General features: G+C 38.4%; 1 long non-coding RNA gene across 1 annotated transcript; it reads right to left on the reverse strand.

Annotated features, from left to right (window-relative positions):
- Positions 1-5,982: 5,982 nt before the first annotated feature.
- On the reverse strand, positions 5,983-7,561 carry LOC123956732. Its single transcript, XR_006821617.1, has 2 exons — positions 7,225-7,561; positions 5,983-6,707 (listed from the first exon to the last, which is right to left on the reverse strand). It is a non-coding gene; the product is annotated as an uncharacterized LOC123956732 (long non-coding RNA).
- Positions 7,562-14,609: the final 7,048 nt, after the last annotated feature.

Below are 14,609 nucleotides of genomic sequence, written 5' to 3' on the forward strand. Positions count from 1 at the left end.
TCAGTGCAGTGATACTTCCTGAAACCAGACTGAAACTTTTCAAATAATTTGTTATTTTCCAGTACAGTGAGCAATTGTTTGGACACAATTCTTTCTAGAATCTTTGCAATAAAAAGCAGTTTTGAAATTGGTCTAAAATTTTGTGGGAGGGAGGGATCTAAACCAGGTTTCTTTAAAAGCGGGTTCACGCAAGCCGTTTTAAAATAATCAGGGACACAACCAGTAGATAGGGAGCTGTTAAAAACAGATCAAATGGGGCCCAACAGAATCCATTACTTTCAGTAAAAACTTTGTAGGTATTACATCGAGTGGGCTGGAGGACACTCATTTGTGATACTGTTTTTAAAAGCTCAGACAAGTCGATGGGATAAAACTGGAGGCCGTGGGGGTAATAGAGGCCTCTGATTGACACCACCTTATTGGTAAAATAAGATAAAAACAATTCACAGTCATCATTACTTCCAGCTGAGGCACAAGGAGGGGTTGGGTTTACCAGCTGATCCACAGTCTTACACAGAAACCTGGGATTGTGTTTATGTGTAGTAATGAGTTCAGAAAAATAGTGTGTTCTCGCATCCTTAACCATGTTATTGTAGTTAATTAATAAATCCTTCAGACTGAGGTAATGGACTTGGAGACTGGATTTTTTCCATCTGCGCTCTGCTTTCCTGCATTCCCTTTTTAGGCTGCGAATGCTGTCATTTATCCAGGGTTGCTTACTAGCTTTAGACGTAGGCCTAACCTTTAGAGGAGCAGTAATATTTAGTGACAACAAGCAGATATGATTGAAGTGATCGACCAGATTGTTGGTGTTGGAATCAGACAGGTGTTGGCTTTGGCTCTGAAAGAATGTGCAAAACTTTGAAACACTTTGTTCATTAAAGATGCGAGAACACACAGAGCTTGGTGAGGTGGCATGAGTAACAGGCGAATCGCAGCTAAAAACAATACATTTGTGGTCAGATATGGTCATGTCCACTAATTCCACAGAGGAAATGCTGACACCCACGGGGGAAAAACCAAGTCCAGTATATGACCACGGTTATGTGTTTGCCCTTTGACATGTTGTTTGAAATTAAAAGAAGTGGCCATATTTAAAAAGTCAGTTGCATCAACATTGAACATTCATGTTGGTCATCAACATGAATATTAAAATCATCACAAAGAACAATTCTGTCATAATTTAAAACCAGAGTAGATAAAAATTCAGGAAGTTCTGATAAAAATCCTCCAGGCGGTTTTGGTGGGGCGATAAATTATAACAAATACGATAGGTTGCAGCCCTCCAAGTTTAAGAGTGAGAACTTCAAAGGAGTTAAATTCATCACAGCGTACTTGATGACATTTAAAATTTTTCCTATACACGCTCACTAGCCCACCACCACGACCACTGACCCTCGGTTGACTAAAACAATCATATTGAGGCAGACACAGTTCAGCTAGCTGGCTATAGTCATTCATCTGCAACCAGGATTCAGTTAAAAACATCAAATCTAGATTTGCAGACAAGATAAAATCATTTAAGATAAAAGTCTTAATTGACAGTGATCTCACATTGAAGAGAGCCATTTTAAATGAGTTTGTTCTAGGTGCTGGAGTTGGTGCAGTTGTCCTAATCCTTATAAGGTTACTATTATTTCTGTGTCGGATGTGCACATTTCGGTTTACTGGTCTATGCGTGATGATGACAGGAATAGAAGTTTTTGGAACAACGCTGGTAGGAGACGGCTTTACATGCCAGCAGGTGGAGACAGTTGTTAGTGGCAGTGAGGCAGAGATCTGTTCAGTGACCGGTGGTGTGTCCAGGTGTGCTGCATGAATGATTAGTCATTCACGTAAGTCATGTGTAGACCGCAACACATGCTGTATGTGAGCAGCTAACATTTCTGAGCCCGGTTTGTTTGGGTGAAGTCCGTCTGTCTTAAAAAGAGACATTCTTTGCCAGAAAATATTAAAGTTATCGACATAACACACACCGTGAGCCATGCAGGGGGACTGGAGCCAGTCGTGGAGGCCAAGGAATCTACTGAAGTGGCCAACACCGCGACCAACTGTGGGAATGGGACCAGAGATAAAAACGGACTTTCCACACTGCTTTAAAAAGTTAAAAAGACAGTTAAAATCTGATTTTGTCAGCTCAGACTGCTGAAGAGCTGTGTCATTTGTTCCCACGTGGACTATCACTCTTGTGATGGAGGACGGGAGCGATGGCATTAGGTCCTGCAGTTTTTTTAAAATGTCAGCCGTGGTGGCACCGGGGAAGCAGTGAGTGGTAGCGTTATGGAGTCACCAATTATTAGTGTGGCTGGGGAGAAAAGGGGACGAGGAGATGCCGGTTGTGGGGTTCCAGAGCAGGACTGAGCAGAATCTGCTTCAACACTGCGTGCGGACTGAGGATGGAGTGTGTGAGCTGCCGAGTGTTGTGTTGGAGTAGCAGCAACATACCTGAGAGAAGGGCTACCCGACGGTGCAGGGTAGAGACGGCCTCCGGAGCGTCTGAGCACAGCCTCCTTCAGGATCCTACGTCGGGAAGCGGAGGTTTTTGACCGAGATGACGGCCGTCGATCAGGCCCAGCGGCAGACTGGCGGCCCAGCGCGGGAGATGTAGCCGGTGAAGGAGATGCAACAGTGTCGGCAGGCACTGTCCGCCGAAAGAGATCCATATCAGGGAGACTCGAAGCCGCAGGTGCATCTGCTGGATGGACCGGAGTGTCGTCAGACAGGGCTGCATAGCGGTTGGAGAGGCCGATGTGCGGAGGAGAGGCTGCCCCATCCAAGCCTCTCTTGCAGCCACAGACCACCACTTCAGCCCAGGTTGACTGATGCTTTGGAGTCGAGCAGGAGGAAAGCCTGGGAAGGCTAGAGGGGTCCCATAACACGGTCTCCTGGATGTTAGCGGTTGCACTAAGAGAAACAATCTGTTTGGCTTGTACTGAAGCCACATCCATAAAGCCAGTCAGCAGGGAATCTTTCTCTTTGAGTTCCTCTGAAAGTCGTCGGATGTCTTCCATAAGGTCAGCAATCTTCTTGTTCGCTTTCTTAAGGAGTGTGCAGTCCTCGTGGGGCCGAGTTATCTCGGCTAGCATAGTCACCGGAGCTTTGTTGTGATCAGTAGCGTTGATCTAGCTTAAAATCCATGTTGGATGACTAAAATCCTTAACCCACATAAAACTTAAGTTAAAAACTTAAGTTAAATAAAAAGGATATAAAAAATGTAACAAAAAAGAGTGGATTAAAACTGGATAAGCGTCCGGTTTAAGACGGAGCTTCCAACAGGTGGCTACAGACGCCAACGCATGCCGTGTGATTATCAAGTCTGGGTAGCCTACAAACACCCAGTCTCACATTAAAATGTATCTCAGCTACACTGGTCCACATTGCAAAATGTAGTTTTACAATGACAGCTCTAAAAGTGTGTGGTTGTTGCATTCTTTATGCCTATTCTTCTCTCTTCTATTTTCACGTTGGGGTCCAATTCACTTGACTTTCTGAAGTCTCCTGCGTGAGAACAAAAAACATAGCGAACATTTCTATCATTTGATTGCTGAATCCCACCAGTAACCAGCCAAAGGTTGTGACAGCAGTAGACCTGTGGGGGGCAGCAATTTGCCAGCAAGGCATCCAGTCTTCCAGAAATACAGAAAAATGTAGAAGAAGGTGACCATCGTTCCAATTTGTTTAGGCCACAAAGTTCTTCACTTCAGCATTTAAGCGATCTTAACGTTGCGGTTTGAACATGCTTTGAAAGCTCACTGCTTCCATTTCATGTCATTGAAAGGACTGTTGGTGTCAGTGTGCACAGGGTTCACGTGCGTATGTCTGTGTGATTGCGCGGTGCTTAAGTTAGTTCACAGGTGAAAAGCTGTGGTGGATAACTATGGTTGTGAACGCGGTCTTCTTGGGCGGCTTTCAAATTCAGAGCTGTGCAACGGATAGTGTCTATATAGTGGTGCAATAGTCGAGATCCAGAGAGAAATATTGCTGGAGGAAGAGCCATTTTTGTCAGTTCATTAAATAAACAGTAACCAAAGATTTACAGAATGTTATTAGGCCTTAGTAGTTATTAGTGAAAATAAAAGTTGCTAAATGAACTCCTTATGGCCTGATCAGACAGAAAGTGCGCTGTGTGTCTGCGGTCCTGTCAGTGTAATCAAAGATTATAGCGCCAGCGATCTGTAATCTTTGATTTGACGCTAAGTAAATTAGCTCTCGAATTAGCAGAAACTTGATCACAACTCACAGGTCTGTCTTTTGTTGCTAAAAACATCTGCTTCAATAAAATAGACAAACGGAGGGCGCTTGCTCTGGCATTGTTTGAGGGTGACAGGTGTACAAACAAGCTGGAGACAGGGAAAGGCAGATCCGTGTGGGTACATGAGACCCTCAGAAAGTCTCCTGACAATCCAAGCAATTTTAAACTTCCTCGGGCCCGTCTCTCCATTCATTTGATTGGACAATGGAAAAAATGCGAATGAGGTCAGGCGCTTTTCTGCTCAGAGTTGAAATTTTTTCAACTTCTTGCGCTCCTTTGAAAACAGCCTTCAAAACGCTCACTGCCAATTGAAAGCAATTAAAAAAGGCGCTTCTGCAAAAAAATACATTCTGTCTGATCGGGGCCTTATAATTTAAGATGGATAGCAATCCTAACATACCTTATCAAAATATCACGTTTCATTTCATTTATTTGTTTATTTGACAGGGAAAGTGCTCATTAATTAACAGTAAAATAACTGTAAATAAGCCAGAGTTAGCTCAACAGGCTAATTTTCATCTGTTGTCCCTGGCCAGTTATTATGAAGGCAACCTAAAATGAAGATTTAAAATGACATAAAATGACTTATTACAGCTACAAGTAATAATATATACAAAATAGTAATAAGACAGATACAACACACAACAATAAGTAACAAACAACATATCAGCACACAACATAGTTAAACATAACGAGAGATTAGAAAGAATGACAAAAGACAATCTGCAAACAAGCAACAAATCTCAGTAGGCAGTCAGTAGTCGGTAGCACTTTATAATAACTACACACTATAAAGGATTAGTTAAGCATTAGTAAATAAGGAATTCATCATTTATAAAGCATTGTTCTTCCGTTAATACACATTAGGAAGTCATTTATAAACATAGTTATACGTGTTGTATTCTTTATTAATAAGCTCATCTATAATGTGCTTAATAATTGTATTTTCTTACTTCATATATGAAGTATTATTTTAATTACAAATCATTTATGTATGAGTTGTTAATGGTTCGTAAGATCATTTGGAAAGTTTAAGAAAATTATTACATAACTGCCTGTTTTTTGATACTTTCCCAAGAAAGAATATAAACAATCTCAGCATAACTCGTAAATCTACCAGTAGCAAAGCCCAAAGGATGCTACTAAGACTACCCGAAAGATGCCCCAGCTTACTTTACAGGGTAAAAGCCTCACTGTTACAGGCCTGGTACCGTTTCTCTGAACTCCTATCAAAACTCCAACATTTGCGCTTCCAGAGATCTGCTGTGATGGGACCAGCAAAGTGTTGCTTGGAAGGTCCATTGAAAGACACCAATCTTACCCCCCCCCCCTGTGCTTTCATCAACCGCTACCTTGACATGACATGTAGTTATTTAGAAATGGTCTAATAGTGCGTGTTCATAGATGTTTTATGACACTTAATAATACTGCAATTCATGATTAATTCTGGTAGTTACTAATGGTTAGTAATGTATTTTGCGTGAGCTCATCTAAAGGATCTATGTCTCATTAACAATTTACAAATGAAATTTAAAGACAATACATATTCTCTAAACATTTGTTAATAAAGTATTTCATGATTAATTCAGGTAGTTACAAAGCATTTACTAGTTGTTAATAAGTACTTTGTGTGAGCTCATCTAAAATGAGGACTATCTATGCCTTACAAAGCATTTACAAATGATATTATCTTCTGAACAGTAAAAGGAAATGGACACAACACAAAGGGATACAGAACATATTATTTATTACAAAATGCCTTTCACCCATTCATTCACAAAAAAACACAATAACACGAGACTATTGCTGCATAAACTGTACAACTGTTGATATAAAATGAACCATCTACAACCCAACCCGTTCTCACTCCCAAGTTCACATATGGACCGATGGTCAAGACCCCTTGTTGTCACTTTATAACACACTTGGGAGCCCCTTAGCATCATAGTTTAACGTACTGGGGAAAGCCCTATAGCTTAGTTTTTGAATGATAAAGACAGGTCTAGAATATTTAACACTAGTGTAGAACTTTAGCTAACTTACCAACCTAGGTTCTGAGGAGTAGTGTTGGGATAAGAAATAGACTGTGTGTGATTAAACAATGGGCAGGTTTATTACAGTGCCTTTAACACTCTCATAGTGCACCAAGCATGTTTGAAATAATCCCCAGAATAAGAAGAGCTCTTTCATAAAAAATACAATTTTAAAAAGTGTCCAGTGTCTTTCAGTTATTTGTATCTCTACCTGGGCAGGATAATGAACGTGTGGTAGATCTTTCTTATCTGCCAGTGTCCTGTAATCTGATGTGTCAGTCCTGTTGAATGGGATCTGAAGCAGCTGGCCACACCATGTTCTGATCTCATCATACAGGGTGCATCATCTCTGGGACTCGCTGCCATCTGCATCCAGTGAAGAGTTGACCTCTAAGCTACAATCCAGGGTCTCAAAAACCAGCCTGCAAGTATAGTGCAGAATAAATCAGATAAATCCTCACAGTCAATGTTCTTCAAATAAGATCTCATCCCGTTTGTCAAAACTCAATATCGTCACCCTGTTGTCCAGGGACTCTTCTTAAGTTTTACATTGTTATAACGTTACCAAAGATTTATAACTTTACCAGGTAGCATTTAAGCAAGACATCACTACTATGAATTAATTAAATTTCTTAACATTATATTAAATTACAACCAAAAAATACTGAACAGAGTTTACCCATTTTAGTCAAGGAAATTATCTTTAACATGTATTATCATAAATACTGTAAATAAAAATACCTCTGAAGGTATGTGCTTACACATCCAAAAGTACCTCCAGAGATTAGTTTGAAACCACAACACAACAAAATACTGTTGAACAGTTCACAACATCCTCCGTCTGCTTTTACTTACAGTAATATGGTTTTAACCCACCCATTTAAACTAGCATCACGCTGCACTTTTAGCTCTCTCCTAAAGGTTACAAACTTTACTCACCGGAGTTTCCAGGGGGAAAAAACTCCTTCGGTAAATGACGGCATTCAAAAATCCAGAGTGATGGTGTCTTTACACTTAACACCCGCTTCTGGGCCCGTGTGACCTCGTTTTTCCAACTGCGTCCCGCTTCCCTCTGTTCTTCCTCGGTGCAGTCTGGTGCTAAAGTGAGCGCACACGGCAGAGACTACTGGATGCGCCAAGGGTCAAAATAGCGCTGCTTACAGTCTATGTTTAAGGCCCGTATTTTTTATGTGGGCTACAGTCTATGGTAAGGAAGAGACATGGTTGAGAAAGGCGGCTTGACCAGAAACCATACTTTTTACCTGTGTTAAACACAAAGTGAATATTGAGTTTTTTTCTTCGGTTGCATATGGAACGCAAGTAACGTTCTGTTTCAAAACGTTATTACTAGTTTTATTTTGAAAGCGTAACCGGACGTTGCGTATTTATTGTTGCTACCTTGACCGGAAGTTACATGTTTATTGTTGCTAGCCGCCGAGACGTCCAAAAACAACACTAAAGAGGTGTTAAGGTGTTAACCCAGGCCGTAATAAAACTGAGACTTTTTTTCTCATTTGTAATGTTTTGTATGGCTTAGATATTCCTTACTTTACAGAGAAAATACTTAAATAATTTCTTTAAATGTTCTACATGATCGTATGAACCATAGGGGCATATATGTTTTTTTCATTGCAATAACACTTTTTATCAAATACAATCATTAAGCACATCATTGATGAGCTGGTAGTGATAGATGATCTGTCTCAGAGAAACGGTACCAGGCCTGTAACAGTGAGGCTTTTACCCAGTAAAGTTAGCTGGGGCATCTTTCGGGTAGTCTTAAACAGATGATACACAGAGCAACTTTCAGAGCCATCGTGCAGGGCAACATTGCTGTCAATGGTAATGAGTAAAGATTACTACCGTATCTCCTTCCCCCGCCACCCGCCCCGCACCGCCCCTATCCGTTCAAAACATAGTCAGACTTGCCACTAGCAAGATTGCCCAGCAACATTGTTCAAAAAGTTGCCCGTGTATATCATCAGCTTTAGTAGCATCCTTTGGGCTTTGCCACTGGTAGATTTAGGCGTTATGCTGAGATTATTTATATTCTTTCTCGGGAAAGTATCAAAAAACAGGCAGTTAACCTATGTCATAATTTTTTTTAAACTTTCCAAATGATCTTATGAACCATTAACAACTCATATATATGGTTTGTCATTAAAATAATGCTTCATTTATAAATAGTGAACCGATCATGTATAAAGTATGAAAATACAATTATTAAGCACATTAGAGATGAGGTTATTAATAAAGAATACAACATGTATAACTATGTTTATAAATGACTTACTAATGTGTATTAACGTAAGAACAATGGTTTATAAATGATGAATTAAAAATGTACTAATACTTAACAACTGCTTTATAGTGTGTAGTTAATAAAGAATAAAACATTTATAACTGTGTTTATGAATGACTTACTAATGTGTATTAATGTATGAACAATGCTTTATAAATGATGAATTCCGTATTTACTAATACTTAAATAATGCTTTATAGTGTGTAGTTATTATAAAGTGCTACCCAGTAGTCTAATGTGCACATATCTGATTATCAATTAGCCTGTTCTTAAGCTGACCAGTAAAAGAACGATAAGTATTTGCTTCTCTTATCAGCATTGGCAATAGATTCCATTGTTTAGATGCTGTTACAGAGAACGCTGAGTAACTAAAAGCACTTTTTCGAGTGGGAATGATACAATCCCCTCTTGTGATACTAAAACTTTGATAGTATGTTTATAAAGACTTTGGAGTGACTTCATTGTGGATTTGTTAGCCTGTGCCCAGCTTGTCAAACAATATGTAAAATGCGGGATAATCATGGCATTCATATATATCATAGCAGTTTCAAAGCTGAGTGATTCCCTAACAAATCTAAAATTACTTAAATTAAATCTAACTCGTTTGCACATACTTTTTACATGAGTTCTAAAAGAGAGATTCGAATCAATCCAGACACCCAGGTACTTGTATTGTATTATTATGTCTGGGTCTGGTGTGCTACATGGTCGCTTTGAAAAGAACATGCTAACCGTTTTACAAACATTTAACGTAAGACATGATCTGTCAAGCCATGTTCGTCTTCTGTTCAGCACATTTGGCATGTTAAACCAGTCATGTGATTCTAAATATTAACTTCCATTTTCACTTCTACTAGGTTCCTGGTCAGGATTAATCAGGCAGAAGATGTCATACACGCATCATCAGGGACTTCACAGAGTTTGATTGGCAAATAACTAGATGGAGGTGAGGATGTGATAATAATGTGTCTTTGAAAGATTTTCCTCAAGTGGTATTTTTCCATGAAGATGTATTCGGTTTGTATTAGTCCAAGTTTTGAGACCTTAGTCTCAATAATATCTTTTTAAACTACTTTCACTGTGTCCCTGAGACTACGTTGGAACTACTTTTCACTGAAGAAATGGTCTTAATATAAATCTTTGAGAGTGAAGTGGGAATTTTCAAAATGTTTGGGTGGAGTTGAGCAAGAGAAGAGGGGGAAAAAATCACTCTTAAAGGGACGATATGTCGACAGTATTTAATCCTTCAAGCAGTACGTACAAACGAATAAACTGCACAACATAGGTATAATTTATGGTGTGTAATGACCACTGAGTACTCAAGGATTGGAGCGTTGACATGCTGACAGGAATCACAGCAAGTATATTCCCATTACAGTATTGTCTCTTGTTACATGAATAGTTGGTATTTAATATTACATTAGTATGTAAACCCCCCTTTGTTAAGCTGCCTTGGGTACCTTGAAAGGCACTATATAAATTTAAGTTATTATTAATATTAATTATTATTATTATCATTATTATTATTATTATTATCATTATTATTTATTATTATGTGTTGGGCAGACCACCTTCAGAATCAGCCTTCATTTTTGATCTCAACTATACACTTGTAAGGTTTTATAGCTGCATCTTTCATGATTGTGATGCTATCATGGTGACAAAATTTGTCCAAAAACAAACACACATTGACACAAAATGAGTTTGCGTTGTAGTTTCTGCTACTGTAGGTGTCTCTAAGACCATATTTTGCCACAATGACACAGACAAACTCACAATTTGAAAACAGTACCAGCTACGAAGGAAAAAATGGTTGAATAAGCTGTAGCGATGGGTTCTGAAACCTTGTATTAGATGGACCATGGGGCCAAGTTATGAAAGACTGAAGTGTCAATAATCTCAGTACTGCCCGCGGTATTGAAGAAATTAGGACAGTTGTCTGTGATGGATCTTTGCTACTCCCAATCCTATGGAGAGATCCGAGTCTTTCCGTCGGAAAACCTGTCATGTGCAAGGGTCAGGGCTATAGCTCCCACTTCCTGTCTCTCAAACAGACACCGTGCTCTGAGTGGCGATGGAGGAGAGAGCCAAATGTACAAATGTCTTTTTGTACTTCTCCAGAATCAATGCAGACAATGCTTGTTGCCACAAGGGCAACAGATCTTTTGCATGTAAAGGCGGGAACATGAGCAAAAACATCCACTGGAAGTACATGACAAACAGGCTGAGAAATGCTGTTTTTGACTAACTAGCTCATACTTCATCTCAAGTTTTCCCCTCCTAAATATATATATTGTTATGTTTAATTTTTTAGTAACAGATTTATTAAAGTACCATATCAATAAACAGTGTCATTAAGAGTAGTAGCACCTTTTTAACTGGAGAGGGTTGACTGTAACCAAAAACCTTTTGAAAGTGCTACATTTCTTTCAAAAAGTATGTCCCCTTTCCTCTTTTGTGTAGAATAGTCCATAACTTCACTCTATGAATGCAAGATTTCCAAATTGATCTACTACAGGTCTAAGAAATATCACCAAAATGACCCTCATTCCTTATTCATTGTTTATCTTTCAGGGATCTGCTCTTCATTTTTCTATCAGCAAGTCACCTTTGTTCAAACATGGAAAAGGGTGTGTTCTGTGTGCATTTGGATTTTGTCTTTGGAGATGTTGATGTTAAGTTTTAAAGTAATGCAGATGTTTGGTCCAAAGGTATACAAATTGTTAACTATGCACTGTATACTAATCTTTATTGTATACAATTTTTGCAGTTAGCATTAAGGTTTTTAGTAAGATATAACACCCAGGCCTATTTTTTTTTTGATATTGTTTTCCTGGATAAACTTTAAAAGGACTCAAAACCTGATGGGAATTAATATGTAGTATAGAGTTGGGGCCTATGGTTGGGACACAGAGTTACTTCTTAAGCTTTATTGCCTATAGAATACAGTATATGCCAGTTCTGTCACAGTACTTATTTTATTGACACCTTACTACCTCCCTGACAGTCCCAAAATGTATGAGTGGGCTTTGGTTCAGAGGAATTGCCATTTATGCATTTGGTTGTTTGTATTCAAAGTGTTTTAAATACTGTGTTTGATGGAAGGGAAATGATAATGTATTAGCCAAACAGTGCCTTTTTGACCACAGAATGTCTGTATATGGTTTGATAGAAGAAATGACGATTTATTATGTTGACTTGTTATTGCCACTATTTTTAAATATGTAATCCTCTGTTTTAATCCATCCATTGTTTTATGGTTTGTAATATATTGAATATGTTAAGAGCTGCTTGTCACTTATGCACATTTTAGAAGACATGGACGATGATTGTAAATGTAATGGAAGACAGAATTCAGTGTATTTGCTATACATTTTAAAGCACTAGAAAAACGTTTGGCTTGTTACTGTTCAACAGTCAGTCAAGAATAAATCGTTACATTTATTGTTTGATGTCTCTCTGCAGTTAATTCTATTTATAAAATGTGTCAAGACTTTTAACATGCAGTAACTTTTGGCATAAATACATGTGATCTTTTTTATCACAGTAAGTTACTGGTCAATTGTTGCCAGTTATTTTTTGTGATTTGTTTTACAGTAAGTTGCTAGTCAATTGTTGCCAATTATTTACTGTGATTTGTTTCACAGTAAGTTACTGGTCAATTGCTGCCAGTTATTTACTGTGACTTGTTTTACACTAAGTTGCTTGTCAATTGCTGCCAGTTATTTACTGTGAATTTCACAGTAGGTTTCTTACAGTGAGTGTAGAGTTGTTTTGGAAACTGACAGAGGTGAGAGAAAATTGGCACAAATCACAATCAGACACCAGCTCTACTCATCTTACTCTGGTTTAGTTACTTTAGCTTTTAAGTCATTTTCTATGACTTATTATATTATCTATGTGCTTTGGTCACTGTGAATGTGCCTATTTATAACTAGAGCAAGGCATGGGTGTGTGTGGAGCAGTGGGGCCAGGCAGTGCACTTGAAGAGACCGCCTTTGGGAGCTGCAGTCTCCCTGATGGATGGCCTGCCCACTGTACAATGTGCACCCCCATGTAATACCACCAACCCAGCTGCTTCTCGCCCATGTTCTACTGGGCTTCTTTGACATAAAGCACACTCTCAACTCAACCTGGGACGATACCACATTTGAGATACTTTATGTATTGCTTCAAAGGCAATAGAAGTAATAAAGTGCCTGCTGAAATGCAAATTTTTACCCTTAATGAAACCATGAACTTCTATCCTTAGTCAATGAAAGAGACCGAAAAGAGTCCGCATGTTAGATGTTACACATGATCCTAAACAATGGCGGTCATACATCCACCCGCCTCTTATCATATTTATGTTGACACTGTTGTACTAACTGTAGTATGTCTGCTCATGAAAACAAAAAAGCTTATGCTTTTGTCTTCAAGGTTTTCTTTTACTTGACAGCAAGAGATATTCTGAAACTTCAAGGGTGGACAAAGAGAGAAACAAACAACAACACAATCAAACACCATCCACAAAAAGACTCGAGATTATAAGCATCAATAAGGCAGTTTTTGTTGCATGGTAATTCTATTAGATTGCATTGTGAACTAGTAGACCTATGTTTAAGGTCTAGTGAATTTCATTAATTTTTTTTTTACATAGTGCTTTTAATATAGAGCAGGTCTAGACAACAATTGTGAAAACTGAAAACTGGAGAATTTTACTAGTTGGCAGTGACTACAAGGAAGTGATCAGCCATATAGAAAGATCTAAGAGTACTATGTTTGCAGCAAACGGGAGACCTGTTAATTACAGAAGTGATTAGCTTCTTTCAATTCATCACATAACCTTTTATGGATCCAAGATAGGAGAAATGCAGGTATTATCCAATCGTGAAGCACTCACTTGATTTCTCTGATCCATCTTTGATATGTAAAATATCACCAGTGATAGAAGAAGAAAAGACATCTCACTTTTCATGTGGCATTCTGCTGAGTCATTAAGCCTTTAATTATCCTATTTCATATTTGCTTATAGAAATTAGCAGGATATTTATTTGAAACTTTACTTTTACTTCACACTAAAATTATAATTCAGCTTGTTGCTAAAAGTCAACGTGCTACTGCAGAACAGTAAACTAACTAAAATGATAGATCTGAGATTTCATGACTCTGAAATATTCTCACAAAATCCCCTGACACTTTGACTAGCTGACACAACACCTATCTAGGGCTGACCCCGAATAGTTGAAGAATCATTTCTTTCCTATATTTCAGGGACATGCACAGACCTTTTGAGGGGCTGTTGCTCTAACCTGAAAAAATGGTTTCTTGACATTGTTTACACCATCAATTTTACAATCGAATAAATGATTACCATGGAATGCCTGGATTTCCATAATAAACCTTTCTGTCTATGAAATTTTCAAAGACAATAATATAAAAACAGTGGCAGGTAAAATGCTATCATTCTTTTCAATCCAGTTCCATTTTATTTCTATAGCGCTTTACCAAAGTATCTGTCACAAAGACACTTTATAGACATACAATTTAGAATTGTAAAGAATACCACTGTCCAAAGCATCAACCTTTCTCTTTATCCCACACTTACTGACATGGCACTTTATAGTAACACTCAGCCATTACCACCCTCATTTGAAAATGTCTAATGTGTCTCCTGATGCTCAGCACGCTGTACTTCACTCTCTGATCTGGAGCCTTGTGGTTGAACCTCAGCTTAAATTCAATTATTGTGACCAGAATTAAGAATGCCATTGTCCACAGCATTTTCCATTCAAAATGGCTTGTGCATGGTAGAACTTCTATTTAAAGTAGCAAGTACCTGACACTTTGCTGGTTCAACAATTCTAATCATTTCAATTCTCAATGTCACACTGAATCGTCAACTTTCATCTCTAACTACAAAAAATGTACTAAGACTAAGACTTCCATCTTTAAATATAAATGCTTCTGAGAACAGAGGACTACTTCACATTCATATTAAATGAATCATGTAGGAAATGGTTGCTTGACATTTCTATCATAA

The sequence above is a fragment of the Micropterus dolomieu genome, linkage group LG18 (assembly GCF_021292245.1).
Source record: "Micropterus dolomieu isolate WLL.071019.BEF.003 ecotype Adirondacks linkage group LG18, ASM2129224v1, whole genome shotgun sequence".
In the NCBI taxonomy this organism is placed as follows: domain Eukaryota; kingdom Metazoa; phylum Chordata; class Actinopteri; order Centrarchiformes; family Centrarchidae; genus Micropterus; species Micropterus dolomieu.